General features: G+C 30.9%; 2 long non-coding RNA genes across 2 annotated transcripts; one reads left to right on the top strand and one right to left on the bottom strand.

The window, feature by feature from the left end:
• Positions 1-10,719: 10,719 nt before the first annotated feature.
• On the bottom strand, positions 10,720-13,562 carry LOC134686369 (uncharacterized). The gene is made up of 3 exons (XR_010101604.1): positions 13,436-13,562; positions 11,771-11,898; positions 10,720-11,029 (listed from the first exon to the last, which is right to left on the bottom strand). It is a non-coding gene; the product is annotated as an uncharacterized LOC134686369 (long non-coding RNA).
• A 224-nt stretch (positions 13,563-13,786) lies between these two features.
• LOC134686368 (uncharacterized) lies at positions 13,787-19,985 on the top strand. Its single transcript, XR_010101603.1, has 4 exons — positions 13,787-13,877; positions 16,547-16,682; positions 18,914-18,984; positions 19,875-19,985. It is a non-coding gene; the product is annotated as an uncharacterized LOC134686368 (long non-coding RNA).
• The last annotated feature ends 3,729 nt before the right edge of the window (positions 19,986-23,714 follow it).

The raw sequence follows: 23,714 nt of genomic DNA, 5'->3' as shown, positions 1-23,714 counted from the left end.
AAATGCAAGAAATTCTTGATATGCAAGAAAAAAACCAACCCAATATGATATAAAATGACACAAAGTCATTAAGATAGTTTTTGCAATGTTGGGTCCTCAACCTCAATTCTCTTATCCTTGGTACATGATAATGCCTTATATTGCTTTTAATTTCGATGTAAATTGATAACAATTTTTGTAGACGAAACACCTATCTGTCGTACAAAATTATTGGCCTTTTATCCTAGAAGATGTTTTCAGTTTTTAGATAAGTAAAACAAAAAAAACTAAAGCACTATCATGACGTTGCATAGTTTAAGCTACGATATTTTGGTCCTTTACTTGTTTTATGATACTTTATTATACAACTGTGTTACAGAGATATATCTTTAAGAAGAATAAAGGTTTACGAATTTAAATACTATGTATAATACAGCATGTTGTACAGTTTAATATTGTTAAGACTAGTTTGATTAATTCAGCATCACTGCTTCACCGGTGAATTCCAACCAACTAGAACTTAATACAAATACGATACCTGTTATGAACAAAACAAATTCAAATAATCTGTAAAACTGCGTTTTCACTAGCTGCTGTGAATTGAAACATTGTTTGAAAAGAGAGGACAACACAACAGCCAGCAAAAATAAATAAAGGTCATAGAGATACAAAACAACATGATTTGAGAGAAACCAAACAGGAGAAAAGTCGAAATAAAAACAAACAGAGACGCTAAATTAAAGATTTAACACCTGAGGCTAATTAAACCAGAAGGGTATACAGTTTCTTCTAACAAAATGATTAAACTTATATGAAGTTTCATAGCAAAAACCACTATATCTGTACGATTAAATACGTTTATATTTGTTGGAATGGTAGATGTTTAAGCTAACTTTTCACAATTTGTTTTGCACTATCAGTGATTATACACGTTTTCAATCCGTTTTAAGCATGTATACTAAAGAGAAGTCAGCGGCTTCTCAATGGTTCATATATTAATGCCTGGTTAACCCTTATTTTTAAATATCAATTTGTATTTATTTCTAAGGATCATCGACATAAACAATAAATTATGGAATAAAAGAAATTAGATTTATAAAGAACATTATATTCGTATTATGTACATGTCTTGTGCATTTAATTGTAACTATGAACTATGGCGGTGAATAAAAAAAAATATTGGGAAATTGTAAAAACACAATAGAACCGAGAATTTTTTGATATTATAAAAATACGATTAATGGCTGACCCGTGTTGAGAGAGAGCCTTATCTCTTGCACATTAAAGACACCCTCATAGATTTCGACAAAAGAGCAGGCTAATGCCATTACGAGGCAACACTCGCACCCGCAAAGTGGAAAGAGGTTTATATAAGTTGCAAAACTTGTTTCTTAATCCACTATAAATAGATATGTTTAAACTAAACCAAAATTATAACATTAGTAAATAGATTTTATATTTCGAAATAAAAATGAACGGACAGAACCACCAGGGAATCATTATCATTTAAACATAGCACGTTCCAAATGTTCTGATTCAACGTACAACAAAATCAAATTAAAACAAGTGACACGATATCATGAAATCTCACAGAAAAATGAAAAAAAATCAAAAGTAGAGAACACTGAAAATCATAAAAAGAATATCAATTTGCAACGGGTATTAGGATCAACTTACATTAAATATTCTTAAAACAATATCGTCATGGAAATTCAATAGAAATATCACTGTAAAAAGACTGTTAAAAAATCTGTTTATTAATTTTTTTTTTAGTGATTACTTTTTAATAAAAGAAAATCAAAAGCCATAAATGCTCAAATTATTCTATTAAAAACTTAAGCAGCCGTAGCCATTAGCGTCTTTTAGTTTTATAAATAAAAAGTCCTAAGATTTCATTAGCTCATTCAAGATTTTACGTCGTTAAAACCAGCGTTATAATAAAAAACAACATCACAGTATTGCTTTCCTTTACTACAAGTTTTTTTTCATATCAATGTTTTCATAACCATTTAACATGTTTAAGAAACACAGAGGGGTAAAGAAATATAATTTAATTTTGGATGTAAAGCGTCCTCTGATTGATTGACATCGTTTTGTTTGTCAACACATAGACATAAGTTTGTCATGTGACCGTGATGTCATCAACGTTTTTCTCATGATTTATTCTAATTTAAAATGGATTTAAGAATCAAATCATAAGAAATGACTGTCTTTTTTTCTGCCTTTTTGAAATAACATGAAAAATGTGGTGCACATTTTAAATAACCCATGGGTTATTCAGTGTGAACCACATTTATCATGTTATTTCTTCATAAACAGAAAAAAGTATTACAGTCATTCCTTAAATTTACAGAAAAAACAATATCCCGAACTCTGGTGGCAAAAAAGAGGGAGTCAATAAGACTTGATAAAATCAACCTCAACTGTTGGGGGTCCATTTGAAGTTTTGAACATGCTTCAATTTTTCAACCGACGCTGAATGGACATGATAGGATATGAACGGAAAGTCCCTACCAAAATGGAAAATTTAAAGCCAAAAAAAATATCAGACAACAAATGTCATATTTCTAAATTTGAGGAAGCATTTTTATGTAGAAAATATTGGATTAAACCTGGTTCGATTGCTAGCTAGTGTAAAGCATTACAAGTTTGTCTTTGTATTTTACGTCAGTTTTGATACTGTTTGTGTAAATTTACGGGAACAGCAACTATTCGCCTATAGGTTACAGTACACCATTAGATTTTATTGGCGCAGCCATTTTATGAGCATAACATGGTATTCAGAATTAAGAGTATGGCTAATCCTGATTGGTCGATATGTGCTCCAGTTATTTTTCTATTATTAGAGACTTCGTGCACTCTGCTTTATACAAAAGACAAAATACAAATTTTTCAGTAGCCCTAAAGGCACTGAGAAAACTTTTCAACACTATGTCAAGACACGTATTTTTTAGGGCAAAATTGATAGGCATGGGAAATAAGTACAAAATACGCTAAGAAAAGCAACGCGAACCTATATTTTTTGGACCACAAAATACTGTCCTAATAACTTATCTCTTGAATCTAGCAGGCTTTCGTTAAAAAAATCAACTTTCTAAAGATGGTATCTTGAAAAAGGCTACCATTGTCGCCTATGGGGAAATTATTTGTTTATTTCAATCTTCAGTTAAAGAGTTTTTTTTCGAAAGAATTGACAAATAAGTCATGCTAGAGTAGATACTATTTATAGGGCTTCAATTTAAACTGATTTTTACACATGTTTGTTCTGTATGTCGATAGTATATCCCTCTCGATCGTTCAATGTACAATATTGATTAAAAGGGGCCAAGCGGTGATAGTAACAGTGTTAATTAACCCCACATCAATGATTTCTAAAATAAACTTTATTCCATTACAAAGTGAAAACATAAAAACACCATTTAGATTTCTTTACTGATTATTTCAAATATCACTTATTCTTATGTTAAAAACAATTTAAACAACCAAGTGCACTGTTTTTGCAATGCATACTTATTTATTTGTAACGGTGGCGAGGAAGCATTTTTACTTTATTTTTGTTTCCGTTAAATAAGGTATTTTAGACGTACTCGAAGTCAGTCCATAGTATTATACGATCGAATAAGTGGTGCGATTTTGGAAAAGACTTCCGGCTTGTTATCTCTACAGATAGAACAATTAACACGGCATCAAATATTGGAACTAGAAACATTTTATAAAGAATAGTACATTTGAATAAATCGTATGAACATTTTAATAACATCAGACGAAAACTAAGTAAGATGAATAAATACAACTGACACTACGGATACCGACAACACCATGACTAAAAATGAACAAGACAAACAGACAAACCATAATACACATGACACAGCATAGAACATAAAAAAATAAGCAACACAAACCCCACTAAAAAACGGTGGTGATATCAGTTGCTCTGGAAGGGTAAGCAGATCCTGCTCACCATGTGGCACCCGTCGTGTTGCTTATGTGATAACAAATCCGGGAAATAGTCTAATTCGGTAGGTCACATAAATGAAAAGGAAATGGGTTTTTATTTACGACGTAAGGAACATATCTTTTATAATTTGTGAAACGGTTATTCCATAACGGTCAACCAACTCGTAATGGCGTTCGTCAAATTTACGAATGGATGATTTCAACTTTTAGAACTCTTGGTTCAATAGCTTCCTTGTCAGCCTTAACCCTCTATCATGATAGGAAACCCAAATACGGGAAAAATCGAATCAATTAGGAGATGTATATCCTGTATGCAGTTGGTGCTGGAATGTTGCCACTTTGAAATTGAAAGTTCACAATTGGTAAATATTTCAGCTTCGAAATAAATCCCATTTTTTGTGAGGTCCGTTTTGCTTAGCCTTTCATTTTCTATGTTGTGTTTGGTGGACTTTTGTTTGCCTGCTTTTTCAGCCACGGAGGTGTTATTTGTTTTTTTATTTTAAAATGAGTTTGAATATTCCTTTGGTGTTTTTCAACTCTCTTTTAGGTCTTTCACACCAATTTTACTTTGTTCATTCTGTTCTGTTCTGCTTTTTGACACATTTTCTATTATACTTTGTCATTTGATTTTGCCATAAGATTAGGGACTTTCCGATTTGATTTTCCTTTGAGTTCAGTTTTTTTGTGATTTTAATTTTGTTCACTTCAGCTTTTGATACAGAAATAAGCATCATGCAAAGACACATTACATCTAATGTTTAATTATTTAACTTTGAGTGATTCCCTTTTTTGTTCCAATGATACGTAAGTGCTTTGCTGTAAAAGTTTCTAGTTTTAAAAGTTATGTTGCATGATTTGAAGTCATCTAGTATTTCTTTCAGTAACAATGTGCAGTTACGTGATAGTTAGATACAAGTGAATGGGAAAGCACTTTTACTAGGATCAATATTGTGACATTAAAGGGTTTGTTTTATTATATTACGGGGCATATTAAGTCACTACGACTGTCGATAATCCAATCTATTTGCCAACACTGGCATAACTGCGAACACATTTTTCAACTGATGAAGTTTTTGAAGACAACAATTAACATGAACAGGTATTAACCCATACAATCTTGAAGTTGTAACAGTTATACAATTCTTAAAATAATGAAATGAAATTGAATGTGCGGGCCTTGACCCGAGAACTAAAAAGAGATTGATTATGAATGACTACATATCTAATGACTATTTTTTTCATTAGAAAGAAACTACCGGATGAGATCTCTTTGCCAAAATTGTCGGCTCGATAAGGGATGGCATGTGTTTAGATGTCAGGATCAAAGTAAAATCTGTTACATTTTTGCGTCAATACCAATTGTAACAACAAATAATTATTTTCCAATGTTTATGACTAAAATCTTTCTGTTGGTCATGACGATATGATCTTGTCAACAATTAAGATACACTCTGATCAGAATTTCAGTCTATTACAAAAATGGTTTAACGTTATTTCCTCTACAGATGGGTACAGTCCTGTTCCTTTACACAAGTTAATTCTACACGTTAACCCTAAAAAGTAAAGCATACCTGCAAGTTAATTGTATCCAAATCAGACTATAACAATTCATTGTTCATCTGGTTTTTAAAGCTTCTGAAGATCAGACTAGACCTGAGGACAAATCAGCTTTACCGCACCATTATTTGTGGGCAGATAAAATTGATCAGATCAAAATTTACCATCCTCATGAATCATGTAAAATATATCTTAGGGCAGACGAAGAGAATGTAAAACATAACTAGAACAGGTCTGGTGCTAACAAAATAGTCCAGATCAATTCCTAAATTCAAAAGCAGACATGGTCACAGGCGAAATGTGTATAGGGTTTGGTTTTGCAAACTGAACTTCGTCCAGAGTTAACCTCATTATTGGACCTACCATTTCATCATTTCTTTCAGCAGTTATAAAATAGTTCTAGGACCAAGTATTCTTAATATTGAAACTTAAATTCAGTTTTAGGCCGGTCGTAACAGTCATAAATCCTGTCCGGAGTTATTTTTCAACGTATGGTCATCAATACTATTAGCTGAACAGGGCTAGGACTTAATCCATGTGTATGGAAGAGAGCCGTCTAATTAGCAATATTTCTATCTCTTCTTACATATTAATTTAGATTGCATAACCAATCAAATCCAGATATGGAAACAAGATTTTTCCCTGGCTTTAAAATTTACCAGTATTTTTTTTAGTTTAAATAATACATCAAATGTGTGGTTCGTGTTGCTTTAGACATCTTGGTCCTGAGTGTATAATATAATTCTATGATTTTTTGTCGTAACAATTTTGTATAGATTATTATTTTACAAGTTATAACAATTAAATCAAGTAGTCAGTAATCGGTTGTTAGAATCAACACATACTCGCGTCCAGCTGCAAAACAACGTTTACTATGACATGACTATTAATATTCTATCTAAACTTAATCAAACAGGGAAAGTTACAATGTAGCTCTTCCACAAAATAATAAATTCGAGTCCAAGCTATAACGCCTCCTAAATGAATAGTTTTACATTTTCATTTTTCGAACTTTTTATCATGCCATTTTATGATGTCTCTGAATGATACATTAATGATTTTAAATATTTATAATAAAATTAAATGACTAATTTTTGCCGCAACAATGTTTAATGTCAACAAATTAATTTGAGCTACTGGAAAATCCCTGAGCATATGTTTATATTAATATCCCTTACTCTGTCTACAAAAAGATTTTAATTATTTTAAACACTCATGTAAAGAATTTAATACTTTTTGTCGTAGTATGTTAAAAAATCAATTTAAATTAAAATCAAATGTACATTGAAAATATATCATGTATATTAACCCACAAATCACTTTGTATGTTGACCTTTTAAATTAAAACTAGGCCAAAAAGGTTCTAACTATTGTAGTGTTGATGCATATTCTAGTATATGATTGTTAGATTGTTATGTTGACATTTTTATCAATGATTACTTTGTTAAAACAGAAGATGTGTAACTCTTAAATATATGTAGAAAAAAAAAAAAGACACTAGTACAAGTTACCACATGCATCATGATGACTTATTCATATATATATATTTTTTAAATTGATTTATTGTGTAAAATGAATTTTATTTCTCATTCTAGTCTAATGTATTCTTTTTATAAAAAATGAAAACGAGGATAATCCATTGGCAGCATTTAGAGTTTTGATTAAAATGAAAATTTTAAAGCGTTTTTTTTTTTAAACAAATGTTCAATTAATTTTTCACTCGTTGAAATGTGCTACTCTTAAGTGTAAGGATTTTTTTCAAGGCTAACAGATGAGAAAACAATGTTGTGTAAATATCAAATTAATCTTAACCTTTTTTCCAGATTGACTTTGTGTAACTTCTAATATTAGTCATGTTACTAAATCTCAAAATAAATGATTGATTATGTTTTTGAGGTAAACACACAATTTGTTTTAATTTTTCTGAAAAAAAATATGTCAAATAATCACAAGTTGTTTCATGGCAAACATAATGTCTATTTGATAACAGAAGTAATGGTTTCATTGTTTCTGTGGAATTTCCAAATATAACCTGTACAAATCAGAATTAGTAACTTACAATTGAGAGGAAAATTGAAAACTAAAGTGTTTCTTTAAATTGTCATTGCTTTATTCATGTTTATTACTATATTATATTCTCTGGATTGCAACATTAAAACTTATGATGGACATTTACTTCGTAATGTGTAGTAGGGGATTAGCCGCTGTAATTGATCATTATTCCTGCTGAATAACATGTCATATGGCAAAAGCTTGACCGAAACTATATGACCAGGTTGCTGATTACATCATAAGTATCTAAATATTTTCACATAGGTACTTAACACGACTACCTTTTCAGATATGTGTCAAAAATTGTTTTTCTACACGATAATAGTTTAAGCTTTTTTTATAAAAATATATCATGTGTATGTTTTCGTTCGAATTTGAAATAAAAATAAATAAATAAAGAAATAAATGAAAACATCTGGAAACTGATTGACCGTTGCACTCATTCATACCACAATTTCATGCCAATGATACCATTATTATTTCATACGAAACAACTATTAAGTGAAACATAGAAAGAACATATATTGAAGATTGAATATTAAAGACCTATCCATAGATCTTCAGTTAAAAGAATTCCCATATGAAACCACTGTCTTACAAATTCACTTCAAGTCCCTAACCAGAGCAATACATTACTATCTATTCATTAAGTTAGACGACATCTCCCAAATGTATACAAATACATACACATATTTTACTCAACTTGTTTCCATTATTGATTTGTCATTAGTGACATATAATGTTCGTTAAATGTCACATTTTTTATTCCCTTACCTAAAAGATAAAATGAAATAAATTCATTTCATTTGTAGGTGTTACTTTAAATGGAAAAACGTAGAGTACATTGGTAGAGGAATAAAACATTTATGAAGAAAATTAGAAATGTGTCAAAGAGACAACAAACGATCAAAGAGCAGATAACAATCGACGGACACCAGTGTTTATCCAATGCAGTTAGAATAGTCTCGCACTCAGCGGCGTGCTTCACCTGGCAAAGTTTACCACAAAATAATACAAAAAATAAAGTATTGATTTTGTTGCACAAAAAATACATTCATGAAATTTATTCTATATCTCACTGACAATGGACACCATACATTTGAAATCATAAATAAACAAACAGTGGAGATCTTAATCAATAAATTATGCATTGTTGAGTAACTTTCAAATGCATCAATAAAAAGGTAAAAATTATGTCAGTGCAATCAAGGACATCAACACTTGTATATGTTATTGCAAATTTATCAAGATATGTGATAGAAAATTATACATATAATAAAATACTTACAGCTACTGCAAATCACTTTAGTAATTTTACTGCTGATATGTAAGAAATTCTGAAAAAAGACATATATTTATTCCAACACATTTATTAAATACAAACTGACACTTTTTTTGCAAAAACAATTATAAAAAATAAAAATAACACATCATATAAAACTTAAGGCTAACAAACAAAAAAGTCGCGATTGTCGTAAGTGTTTTAATGTGGTTAATCCTGATCCTCTTTTGGTAGTCGTCATATTTCTTATTTATGCATTAATTTGGTATCATTTCTAATGCGGAGATTGAGGTAATGAGAATTTAAAAGAGGGACGAAAGATACCAAAGGAACAGACAAACTCATAAATCTAAAACAAACTGACAACGCCATGGCAAAAAATGAAAAAGACAAACAGACAAACAATAGTACACATGACACAATATCGAAAACTAAAGAATAAACAACACGAACCCCACTGAACACTAGGGGTGATCTGATGTGCTCCGGAAGGATAGGCAGATCCTGCTCCATATGGGGCACCCGTCGTGTGGCTTATATGATAACAAATCCGGTAAGTAGTCTAATTCGGTAGTATTTCACATTCATGAAAGGGAAGGGGATTGAAGTTACAACGTAAGGAACATATCCGATATCATTTGCGAAACGGTTATTCAATATTGGTCAACCAATTGGCGATGGCGTCCGTAAAATTTACGAAGGGATGATTTCATATTAAAACATATCCGTCATTATCTGTGAAATAGATATTTCATAAATGTCAAACAACTCTTGATTAAGTTATGTTTAGGAATACACTAAAAGTAATTGTTTGGAGAATAATGTAAACAATGTTGAACGCAAAAAATGTATATCTTTATAAATCTTGGTTCTGAAATTTATAAACTTTGAACCCTCTGCCCGATGTAGTGTTATTATTCGAGTGCCACTCTTATGACGTAGAAATTATCACATTTCGGACCAAAGTATAATCCTGATTGCTCTAAAAACATTTTTTAAAGATTCATGTACAATCACTAAATCATGCGGTTGGTCGTAAACATTTAGAGTGATGACTTGTATTATTAACCAATCATCATTGCATGAAAAGTTATTTTTAAACATCAAACCATTATTTCAAATATTTGGTATTAACATACAAGCCCTGAAATATGCGAATGTTGAAATTTCAAAATGAAATTTTAACATAAGAAATATAAGCTAAAATTATATCAATAAATATTGTTATGCCCCACATATGATAGAAGAGGGGCAGTATATTTTCTGGTCTGTGCGTCTGTCTGTTCGTCCGTTAGTCCGTTCTTTTGTTTGTCCCGCCTCAGGTTAAAATTTTGGTCAAAGTAGTTTTTAATGAAGTTAAGGTCCAATCAACTTACACAGCAAAAAGTGCCACGCATGTTTCACGCATGTTAAAGAAAACGTGTGTAAAACGTATCTTTTTTGTGCGTTTAATGCATGTTTTTTACAACATGCGTATAATAGGCGTGCAAAAACATATATTAAATATGCGTTACAAAACGCATGAAATACTTCACATGTGTAAAACACATGTTAATACAAACTCATGTAAAATACATGTTTTACATGCGTTTTACATGAATTTCAAAATTATATTTTTTTTATGACTGATTTTTTTATCTTTGGCTTATATGTTTTATCTTTATTGTGGAAATTAACAATTTAAAAATGAAAGACACGATTAGAATTCCTCCTTTATCCTTGGTTGGAAAACCCCTTTGAAAAATGGGCTTTTGGCTGGATCCGCCACTGAATAATGTAATAACTTGAAAGTTTGAAAAATAAATGAAAAAATACAAAAACATGTCTGCCTAAAATATTTAATATCTTAATTTTAAAGTATTTGGTTAAGCTTGAATAGACAAAATTCACACATGGTTAAAATGAAATGCTGTAAAGTATGAAGTTGAAACAATGTATTAACTGACTTAATATACATTGTGATATTTGATATGCTGTCATTTATTGTCTTTTCCTTTACTTCTTTCTCATCATTGATGTCCTTCAATAGCATCATAAGAGTATATCATCTGACACAAGTTTGTTAAATTCTATATTTTGATTCAATTCATATAAAAGTTCTATTCATCACAGTCCTGTTGCTGCAAATGACTGGAACTGCTTCCTGGCACAGTTACTTCTTCTTTTTAATCTGCCCAAGACATTTCCATGTGACAATTTCTTCTGTAAACATAAAAAAGATGATTAAGTAAAAAGACATTTGTGATGTTTGTATAAGAGATGTCAAATTTCACAAGAACTGAATGTAACTGAAAGTTAAAGGTTCATGAAAGGCAAAAATATAATGAACATTCTTATGAAAAAAATGTGCAAAATCAACAGGTATATATTCTTGAAATAAGTAACAAATGCAGTTTTCTAAAGCTAGGCTTGAGAGAGCTCACAATAGTATTTTTCATATCATTTATATTTCCAAGTGGCAACATGTGTACTAACTACTATTATTTAACTTCACCAAAACATTGTATGGGAAAAAGAATGTGTAAACATGCAAAAAAATGGATAAAATGAAAACTTGATGCATTTACTTTATCCCTGCAATGTGTTGTTTTGCAAGACAAAATTTTAAAAAGATGAAAAAGTACTAACCTAACTAGTTATGCAAATGCAGTGAAAAATTTGCAGCTAGCATATATAGACATAATAAAGGACAGATTTTTTTTCTGTAAAATTCCGGTTGCATATATGTATATTCATACCTTCTTCAGATGAAGGATAATTTATAGCATGGCACATTTGGTATTAACTTTGTCTGATTCAGTAAGCAAAATATTTACCACTTGATATCTCTTCTGATTTATTGTTTGTTGGGATGCTGTCCCACTAAAATATACTTTACACATTCTTTTATTCAAAAACAGATAAACTATTAAACAAAAGTCATTGCAGAATAAAACTTCTTACCTGAAGAGTCCATTTTTCTCCAGTGTCGATTACAAGTACATTTTCTTTTCTTTTCTTTGGTCACGTTTTTTAAACATTGTCTTGTCCCAAATTTTTTTTGTTATTGCATGTATTGACTTGCTTGGAAACTTTAATAAAAAATATATCAGTTTATTAGATAATGAAAAATGTTAAACAAAAATTGTAAAACAAATTGCTCTGATAATTACATCTATACATATATATACATGTATATGTGTATGGGAAAAAATGGTTTATATATTAATGTTTGAGTTTTTTTTAGCTTTTAATGAGCTTTCAATACTAGTAACTGAAAGTACTATTAAGTTTTGATTGTTTGTCTTCATGTTAGATGTTTTTTTTAGCTTTGTTCCAATTCAATGAATCAAAACAATTTCTAAACGATTTCACCACTTTGTTCCTCTTTTGTGCTGTTACACAACAGTCCCAGTACACGTACATTCTATTTATGCCTGTTCCAAGTCCAGATGAAATTTAGTTGTTGTTGGATGCAGTCTGCCATTTTTGATTTACCTTGGCAAATCATTTAACATTGTGTCATGTCATTAAGCCTTGATGGCCTGTTATACATTTTTTGTAGCTGACAGTATGAGCTTTGTTTATTGTTAAAGGTATTAAGGTGTCCTATATAGATGCTTAAATCCAGTTCATATGGACATTAGTAGATAGTAATCTCATAGGCAATCATACTACATTGATCTCCTTATTTTCAATATCATCATTCAAAACGGTATAATTTTTAACACATGTATAATTACTTACAAGAAATATAACTCAAGTTACAATCTAATGTAGCTTAAAAGCTGCCAGTGTAGTGTGCATTTCAACAAAAAATTGTATACATCTTAATTTTTTTAACACTGTGTCTGAATTCTGGTCATTTTGCCATGTTTGGCACCTGGTCAAATGGGCACCTTTGATAGTCAATATGGCATAAAAAGTCAAATCCACCCCTTTTTAATTCGGGTAACCCACAGTGGTTACGTCCACATCCAAAATTACTATTATGTTACAGTTTTGCAAGTGAACTATTGAAGACTCCCATAATTGTTTTATAAACTATCTAATATAATTGAACTGATCCTTAAACCTCCTTTGAAAAAGAAACCATATTTTTACATGTAGAATCTAGGTGCTCTATTTATATACAGTGCTGGATCTCCATCTACCATTATACATTTACCCCCCCCCCTTTGTGGGGAAAATTTTGTTGATTATATAGGGAATCATTGGAGCATGACTGGAGCGGGCCCCCGTTAGGTCAGTCAGAAAAAGTTATGGATCTGCCACTGAAAAGATCAGGAAAATCAGGAAAGGCAGATTATTCAAAAAAAAAATCTGTGATAAAATTTAAGTGTTTTCTCTTCTTTTTTTCCTCGTCTGTATTACTATATACAGCAGTAGAGAAGAGTTCCAAAAACTTCTTGCATATAAAAGATGAAAACCGTTTTTAATATAAGGTGGCAGTTAAAAAATCAATTGCAGAAATTTCCTGAAAAAAGGTGCCGATTTGACTTAAATGGGCTTAACTAAGGTGACGAATTGACCAGGTGCCCGTGTGTTTAATATCATTATGTGTCCAGTAAAATTAATTAGAAATTACAATTTTTCATGTTAATTGATTCACAGTATCGATATACTTACACTGATTGAGTCTTTGCAAAATTGTAGTTATACCGTATTTTATTGTACAAAAATAACCGCGGGAAATACCATTACACTGGCATGGAGATTCCGAGGAAATTACGGAATCCACATTCATATAGTTTTTTAAGGTCCAATCGGTTACATACAATTATTAATCATGTTTACTTGTTTTAATGACTTATAAATCTTCGGATAGATTTCAATCATTTAATGCCGTTTAAATGGAATCTTAAATGTTTCGTCTTTGGTTTAATATTAGCCCGTACGGTTCACCCGGAAACGAGCGTTCAGACAGACGACAATGATATTGACATCATGATTCGTGAGACTAAGATTCGTGAATACAGAATGATTCGTGAAAGCAAATTTTATGGAAGAAATGAGATGCAGCTAGGACAATGTAGGATATCTTCAATCTAGGACACTAAAGACAAGATGGGTAAGAATTCAACTTTAATATTTTATTTGATTAACATTTCATAAAGGATATTTTGCCATTTCCAAAACTGATTTATTTATCCACAGGACTATCCTATAGGAGTTTGAAATCCTATCAACAATAACGGCAAATATACCTCACTTGAATATGATTATCACAGTAGAGCTTCACCCGAATCAATCTTCTGTGATTCATCCAGTTTTAATTATAAAGACATGCACGAACTTAGGCAGCATTCTGTATTCAGCAACCATTTGATTTTCGGGGGGGGGGGGGCTGGGGGGGGGGGGGGGGGGGGCTATGTTGTTTTTTCTGTGCAAACTTTTTTTTTCGCCTTCGGGCCGTTCGGCAGAGACATATAATACGTCTCTGCCTTTCGGCGAAGAACAATCTATTTTTTTAGCGACAAACCGAAAACAATTTTTTTCTTTCAATTTTAGCATTACATATAGTGGCAGCTGAGGGTGAAACAAACATTTTTTTTTCTCAGGGTCCAAAACAAATATTTTCAAAACCTGGAAACAAACTTTTTTCCAAAAAAGAGGGGTTCGTGTTGTTTATTCTTTAGTTTCCTATGTTGTGTCGTGTGAACTATTGGTTTGTCCTTTTCATTTTTAGTCATGAAGTTGTCAGTTTATTTTTCGATTTATGACTCTGGTATCTTTCGTCCCTCTTTTATCTGTTTATAACCATTGAAATGTATAATCAGAGTTTGCGAAAAGTGTCAGTCCTCAGGATTTAACCACCAAGATGTTGCATAGGACTGACACAATTTTAGTATTTATTAATAGACTTGATAGTGAGGACCAGTAGATTTTCCAAGGACCACCAAGAAAAAAAGAATTGGCAATAACGACACAATAGCATTATACATGTACCACTCAAAATATATCGTATAAAAAGAGATTAAAGAAGCAGTTAAACCCTCACAGGTGGGTCAGACAAGCTTTTACTGTCAATGGCATTCGTTATCCTATGTAAAAAAAACAATATATACATTTACAAAAAATGTAGGTTAGCGATCGCTATTGACAGTAAAAGCTGGTCTGGCCTACTAAACAAGCCCCTGTCAACCACTAAAAACAATAAATCAAGCAGCTTCGACTCCATAATAAATGAGATGTTCAAATGCAGCCAATCATATCTGCTTGAATGTTTTGTCATTGGCAATCATATCACATCTCCTATTTTTATAGGACAACTGCAAGTTCTAATGGATGATCTTAGAAAAATATCATAACATACATGTATATGATAGAGAAAAAAAATTCTCGGATAAGTATTTGTGGATAATCAATAAATGCCAGAGATTTTAACCTCACTGCAATAATATATAATATTGTAGCACTTGATACAATCAGTTTTTATCATTATACTAAGGTTTGTTTTAATATATAAAATATTTGTACACCTGTTCAAAATATGTATGAAAAAGAAGATGTGGTATGATTACAACTATCCACAAAAGACCAAAATGACACAAACATTAACAATTATAGGTCACCGTACTGCCATCAACATATTCCCTCAACCAATATAGTGAGTTCAGTATAAAATACACTTCTTAGTTTAATTATTTGATTGACATGAATTGTTTATACTGATATCTGAAATATTTGCCACTGAGACTTTATGCAGACTGCCTTATGTAGGCATTAAGAATTTAAGGCACTGTTGGTCCATCTATCAGGATTACATTGGATGATGATCAATTTTTGTTTCCTTGTGTTAACTTTAGTTTACAATTGCCACTATTGTTTCAGATAAGGGTACAAGTTTGATACCATTTAAACATTTAAAACCCCTGCAGTTGTGTGTCACCTGTCCTTAGTCAGGAATCTGATGTTTAGTAGTTTTTGTTTGTTTTTGTTTGTTGATGTAGTTACTAAGTTCATAAGTTTTTCTTGTTTCTTCTTTTTATACACCCATTTATGGGAGTACATACATGTATGTATTATGGTATACCGTTGTCTGTCTGTCCATGGTCAACATGTTGGACATGAATTCATAAATGCTTTAATATAACCATTTTGCATAAAACTTTGGTGAATTTGACATGAGCTCCCTTTCAATTTTTATAAATTTTATATTTTAAGTTTCTGAGTAGCAGGGTTGTTCATCAAAAAAGGATGATTCTTCAGTTTTTAGTCAATAACTCAAAAATGTTTTCTCCTACTTGCAAGAAATTTTGGTGATTTTTTTTTAATATCTGTTGACATGAACTCCTTTTCAATTTTTATAAATTTTACATTTTACGTTTCTGAGTTACTAGGTTTTATATCCATAAAAAAGGTTGATTTTCCAGTTTTCGGTCAATAACCCAAGAATGTTTTCTTTTTCTTGCAAAAAATTTGGTGAATTGTTTATTTCTTCTGACATGAGATCCCTTACAATTTTTATATTTGTAGATATTGGGTTTTTGAGTTACCAGATTTTATAAATTTATAAAAAGCTCTATGTTGAAGACTGTACTTTGACCTTTAATGGTTTACTTTTACTTGTTTTATAAATTGTGACTTGGATGAAGAGTAATCTCATTGGCACTCATACCGCATCTTCTTATATCTATGAACTTCATTTTGGCTTTCACATGAACACTGTAATTGTAAATTAATATGAAAATAGTTTCTGTAAGATTTTTATGAAATGGATTTCTTTTTATCCTTTAGGCTAGTTATCAAATTTGACCTACCCTATATCATGCAGGAATGTACATGTACATGGATGTTTAAAAAATTCCACAAATGGTGAAGAAAATGGCAAGGGAAGACGCCTGATAAATGTTTCAAGTAAAATTCAGCAATTGTAAGTATATTTTTTGTATGGTGCAAGATTTTTAGCTCACCTGGCACGAAGGGCCAAGTGAGCTTTTCCCATCACTTTGCGTCCGTCATTGTTAACTTTAACAAAAATCTTCTCCTCTGAAACTACTGAGCCAAATTAAACCTAACTTGGCCACAATCATCATTGGGGTATCTAGTTTAAAAATGTGTCCGGTGACCTGGCCAATTAACCAAGATGGCTGCCATGGCTAAAAATAGAACATAGAACATAAATGCAGTTCTTGGCTTATAACTCAAAAACCAAAGCATTTAGAGCAAATCTGACATGGGGTAAAATTGTAACCAGGTTAAGATCTGTTTGTCCTGAAATTTCCAGATGAATCAAACAACCTGTTGTTATGTTGCTGCCCCTGAATTGGTAATTTTAAGGAAATTTTGCTGTTTTTGGTTATTATCTTGAATATTATTACAGATAGAGATAAACTGTAAGAAGCAATAATGTTCAGCAAAGTAAGGTTCACAATTAAGTCAACATGACCTAAATGGTCAGTTGACCCCTTTAGGAGTTATTGCCCTTCTTAGTCAATTTTTAACCATTTTTCGTAAATCTGAGTTTATATCTTTTACAAAAATCTTCTCTTCTGAAACTACTTGGCAAAATTAATCCAAATTTGGCCACAATCATCATTGGGGTATCTAGTTTAAAAATGTGTCCCTTGACCTGGCCAACTAACCAAGATGGCCACCATGGCTAAGAATAGAACATAGGGGTAAAATGCAGTTTTTGGCTTATAACTCAAAAACCAAAGCATTTAGAGCAAATCTGACATGAGGTGAAATTGTTTTAAAAACAATATGTGGCCTTTCGTTTTTTTGCTCTTTGCGAGACTTACTGTATTGAATATGAACTTTGTAAGACAACTTGCTTTCAATACATTATTTATGCTGAAACTTATTACTATAAAAATATTAAGGTTACTTTGCTGTTACAATCAGCTGACAGTCTGTGCCAAACTGTTTAAGTGTTTGTCTGACCAAACAGAAATTTGAACTTTTCTACTAAACATTCAACTAAAACCTCTTGAAAGTTCTTTCTTTCTGAACTGCTTTTTATCTGAGATTTGTTAGTGAGACAGAGTTTGGGATTCACTGCTGTTCCAAATAGTAAGGAGAATTTATAAAAAAGGATAAAATGCAGTAGAGAAACAACTGATAAATTATAAGGGGTATATATCAATGAATCAACATTAGTAAATACACAGCAAAAAAAAAAAACTCGTACAATTGCAAGATGGCCCATATATGGTATTTTGAACCTTATGGAAAATTGACCATTAGGTCAAAATACAGCTATTGTTATTTAACCAACCTTGTATGGAAAATTGAACATTGGGGTAAAATATAGATTTTGGCTTACAAAAAAAGTATATCTCTGAAAACAAAGCATTTAGAGCACATGCAAGAGGGGGCTTCATCTGTGTCCCATGGAGACATTCCCCACTAATTTTCTTTAAAATCTTGTGAAATTAATTAAGCATATTTAATTTAAAAAACAAAATAATGAAAATGGACTAACTGACATTTTGATAAACCAACTATTTATAGTGAATCAGTGTTTTATTTAGAGATGTCTAACAGGAAGGAACATGATGAACGGCATATAAAAAAGAAGATGTGGTATGATTGCCAATGAAACAACTATCCACAAAAGACCAAAATAACTCAGACATTTACAACTATAGGTAACTGTACGGCCTTCAACAATGATCAAAGCCCATACTGCATAGTCAGCTAGAAAAGGCCAAACACTGATAAGACAATGTAAAACAATTCAAACGAGAAAATGGCATGTATTACAGCTGATTTCCTTCTGCTTGCAAAGTAAAACTTTTGTTGGCTTGCTTGCTTATTTTGTTTGTATAATTGTTTATACAAGCTTTGTGAATAAGATTGACATCTTTAAACAAATTATGTATAGGCATATTTTAACCTGTATACATGGTATATATTATATTTGAATTCAATTGGGTGTTATCCTAATATGTTTGCACAATATACAAACAAAGCAAGCAAGCTAACCAACATTTTGCACTTCATGCATTAGGAAATTAGCTGTAACCCTTTATTGAAAAACACTCTCATTGAGAGTGAATTGAAACTATTTGTACCTTTACCATGTTCATAATTAATAAAAAATGACATCTTATAAAGAATGTATCCAAAACTTCATTTTATTTCATATTTATGTTACAGGAGTTTCTGGAAAGCCAAGCATACATAACCAAAGGATATTTTCATAGAATGGACTTCTGTAGGCCAAAAAAGTAGGTTTGTGTTTAAATTTATATTTATAATTATGTAATATTTGGAGAGAGATTTAAAAAAAAATGTTTTAATCCTTGCAATCCTTGCTTTTCCTAACACATTGCAGTTGTTAAAAGTTTCATGGGTATTTAATACCTATAAATGAATGAATGAAAAGTTTCAACTAACATCTTATGGTAGTAACACTTTAAAAACTGTTCGATTTTGTAAGTAAAAAGATCAGTTGTGGTTACGTTTTGTATTGCAATAGATTGTTTTTATTACAAATATTCATTGTGCCCAATTTTTAGCTTCAATTTTTTAATATAAAAATAAGAAGATGTGGTATGATTGCCAACTGCCAATGAGTCATTACTCTCCACCAGCATTACCAGAGACCATTGAAGAAGAATTTAAAATAAGCAAAACTCATGCCAAATGTAAAACCAAAAATCATGTGTCTGAGACTTAAATATCAATCAGTACACATCTAATGGATTTAGTGAATATACCGCCATTAGTCATAGGATAAGAACATGATCTTGTACAATGCCAAAATATAGGTATCAACAGTTTGTAAAACTGGTAAACATACATATGTGTATAACAATAATATTTAGTTTGGTTTTAATTTACTGATAGCAAAACAAATATTTATATTTATAAAATACTTTCCAGTTTTATTCAAATATGTTATATCAAAAGGAGAAAAATATAAAAAAAGTAGATGTGGTATTACTGCCAATGAGACAACTCTCCACAAGAGACAAAAATGAGACAGAAAAGCATGTTTTAAGTCACTGAGGTTATTTCATTACAAGTATGTTTAAAACTAACAACTTACAGTATATGGGAATAAATCAAATTAAGTTTAAATGTATGATTATGAATATTATTGTTTTCTTTTCAGATAAAGACAACATCAAGGAGAGTGACATTTAGAAGAAAGAACATTCAATTGATAATGTTATTATGTCAACAACAAAAACAAAAAAAAGTTGATTGTAACGTTTTGAGAATGCTGTAAATAAAAGTAGAGTGAAATCAAAATCCAAGTTTTTTTCAAATTTATATTCTGCAACAAATAGACAACAGAGAGAAAAAATATAAATATATTCTTAAGCAGATTTATTGACTTTTTCATTTAATATGTTTAAAAACAATTATACAGTCTCAGATCATTTAACATGCAAGGGACACAACTTCAAAATTGTATTTAAATTGATGCTAAAGGAACCATTAATACACTTTTTGGGTTTTCCTTTTCATATTACATGTATTATATGCATAAGCCAACAAATGTGTACGTTTTAGTTTAACCATGAGTAACATTTTAACAAAAATTGTCAAATACATGTACAACATTCCACAAAATTTTTTTAAGATAATTTTGACCTCTGTATAAAAGAGTTGTGGTATTACTGCCAATGAAACTACAGAGACCAAAGATTGTAGGTTTTTATTCCATCAAATATTTCATATCATTGTCTTTTCAAACATCTTAGTGTCAAATGTACTTGATAAAGGTTTTAGAAACATGAAAATCGTGTTACAGACATTTCTTTTGTTTATTGGTGTATTCAAACAGAGCTAATGAAAAGTGAAGTCTTGTCTGTAATATGATACTGATGTTGCTTGTTGAAAGGAGATTTGTGGTCAAAATAAACATAAAAAGATGTTGTATGCTGCCAATTGGACTACTACCAAACAGAGTCCAAATTAAACTGATTAAAGCAATTATGTCTAGGGAACAGCCTTCAAAAGTAAACAGAAGTCGTCTTGGTTTTGTGGAACATATGGAATGTGAACTAGCTAACTTGACAAAGGTTTTATGGATGATTTGAAATATATGCATTATACGCATGTTTGTTTCACACATGTTATACGCATCATTTAAAACGCATATTATACACATGTTTCTTACAACACATGCTTAACGCATGGTTTTGAAACATGCGTTTAACATTACATATATTTTTCATGTGTAAAACGCACGAATAACGCATGTTTTTAACATGTGTTTTACATAACATGTATTATTCATGCGTAAAACGCATGTTTTTAACATGTGTTTTACATAACATGTATTATTCATGCGTAAAACGCATGAATAACGCATGTTTAAAACATGCGTTTTACATGTGTGGTAGGAAAAAGATGTTTCCCATGCGTTACCAAACACATGTTTAACATATGTAAAATATACGTAAAACACGCGTGGCACTTTTCCCTGTGTAAGGTCAAGTTACAGTAAATGGGCTATGTCGCAGATTTCAGTAAAATTTGGCATACAACTCTGGCTCGATGAACTTCAACTAAAAATCGAAATGATAATGCATTTATCTCAATTATCATTTGAAATATTACTGATTGAATTCTTACAAAATGGGTGAACATTTGTATAGAAAGCACATAAAATTGGCGAAAACCCTTCTAAAATTTGTCTTAAAATCGCAAAATCTCTTATTCTACTCCATAGATTTTTCTTAAAAAACTATTTGTTGTTGATACATAAATTTCCGTTATAATGATGTGTGTAAAATAAAGATAGGGTCACCGACTTCGTTTTTACGGTACACATCATTCAAAGTTGCGTTCTTTGTTAAAAAATCCAACAAAACGTCGCAGGCCGTAAAACGTTGATATTGGACGTTTTTCACTACCAACAAGGTAACAAATTGGTTACTAGACAAAAAACGAAGTCGGTGACCCTATGATTATTTTATATCATTAAAACAGAAATTTATGTGTCAACAATATATAGTTTTTTAAGAAAATCTATGGAGTAGAATTAGAGATTTGGCGATTTTAAGACAAATTTCAGAAGGTTTTTCGCCGATTTTATGTGCTTTCTATACAAATATTCACCCATATTAAAAGAAATCAATCTGCAATTTTTCAGATAATAAAAGAGATAAATGTATTATTTTTTCGATTTTCAGTTGTAGTTCAACGAGCAAAGGTTGTATGCAATTTTTTTGCAAAATCTGCGACATAGCCCATTTACTGTTCCTTGACCTTAAAACTAAGTATTCATATTCTCGATGATACGATCTTTCTAACTTTAATGCAACAATATAGTTTTTACCCCAATTTCAAGCGTTACTGAATATAGAAAATGATAGTGCGAGTGAGAATCCATGTTCTATAGAAATATTCTTGTTGAATATGAAGTAAAACCGACTTTAATAGAGTTATCGATAAAAATGTGAGTAAAAAAAACATTAACAAAACAGTTATTGAAATTAGAAAAACAACTGATTCGATTCTAGATTGTCAGTCAAATAAATCTGTTTCATATCATGTTATTATAGACTTATCAATCCAAACAGATTTGTAAATCTTATGGTAACTATGTGATGTGTTGTATAATTTTTGATTAACATTAAATGAAGCAAGAAGATCCAATAACCAGTCTATCTAAAACTTGATTTATATGTATCGTTCTATTTATTACACGTCAAGTATTGTTTTTGCCTCAGATTATTCCTTAATGTAGATTGGTGGTGCATATTTACGACAAAAATCGTTTATTTGAATCAAGATCAACACCTATACGCAAGTCACTAATAGTATGATATAATATGTGCTAGTATAAAATTTATTGGTGTACCCTTTAAAACAACATACACGTTTTGTCAATGATGAACTTAAGAACAGCTATTGGAACTTAATCTTTGAATTGTCTTTCAATTATGTATTGTATGTGCCCTCTTTTTATATACATGTAACACACAGTTTATTTTGATAATTTCTTTTTTCAAATACAACAATTTTTTGTTTCTTTTTTCTGTCACATTTTATTGTAAGCTCTATATATTTTATAAACTTTCGATATATAGAGGTCTCGAACATCACTGAAGAGACATTTTTTTCAACATCTGGTGCCAAAAATTTGGTACCCTTCATATTATCATTCTTTCGAGGGAAGTCTTTATTTTCAAATATGTATGACAAACCATTTGAGTTTTCTTTGCAGGACACTTCATGTATTACCTTTTCTTTAGTTTGAATAAATACTCTAGGTCAGTTTTTTGTTACCAACACGATTAAATGACCGATAACATGTGTCTGTGTTTTAACTCATAAGTGACATGTCTTTGTGTTCCTTACCCTTTAGACGTCGTCTGACCTGTTAGTTTCCCGATTGTAACAATATTTCCAAAGTGAGGATAAGCAATGCATATACTGCATGTACCATGTACAGCTTAACCAGTCGACGCACAATTTTGATTTTTATTTTGCGATTGTGGCATTTTTTCCTGATTATTATCTTATAGATTCAAGAGATTTGATCAAGGTAACAGTATTTTACCGCTGTTCAAAAGTCATAATTCAATAACGAAAAAACCAAATCCGGATAAAAGACGACGACAAAAAACTATAAAGAGGAAAACAGCGGAACAACATAAACACTGGACTGTAACGAAAACAATATAAACGGACTTTATGATAACAATTGCAATATTCCTGCACAATATTCCGGTACTTCTGTTGCGTCGTATTTGTATGTAGCTATAAGAAGTTGTATTTGGTCAAAAACATATCTATAAACAAAATCCGGTATTTCAAAATAGTATATGATATTAAAGATAAACGCAAATATATGAACTCCTCTAAAAAGAGTGTCATCAAGTGTGTCAACTGGTAAAACATTCTAGGTTTGGATCAACCATCACAATATAGTAGATTTTTTTTCAGTCATAACTATTAAGTAGTAGAATAACTTTAACGATTGGTCTTGGATACC

This window comes from Mytilus trossulus, chromosome 10, assembly GCF_036588685.1.
Source record: "Mytilus trossulus isolate FHL-02 chromosome 10, PNRI_Mtr1.1.1.hap1, whole genome shotgun sequence".
Classification (NCBI taxonomy): Eukaryota; Metazoa; Mollusca; class Bivalvia; order Mytilida; family Mytilidae; genus Mytilus; species Mytilus trossulus.
Note: the sequence above shows the minus strand (reverse complement) of the source record. Positions and strands in the feature narration are given on the sequence as shown.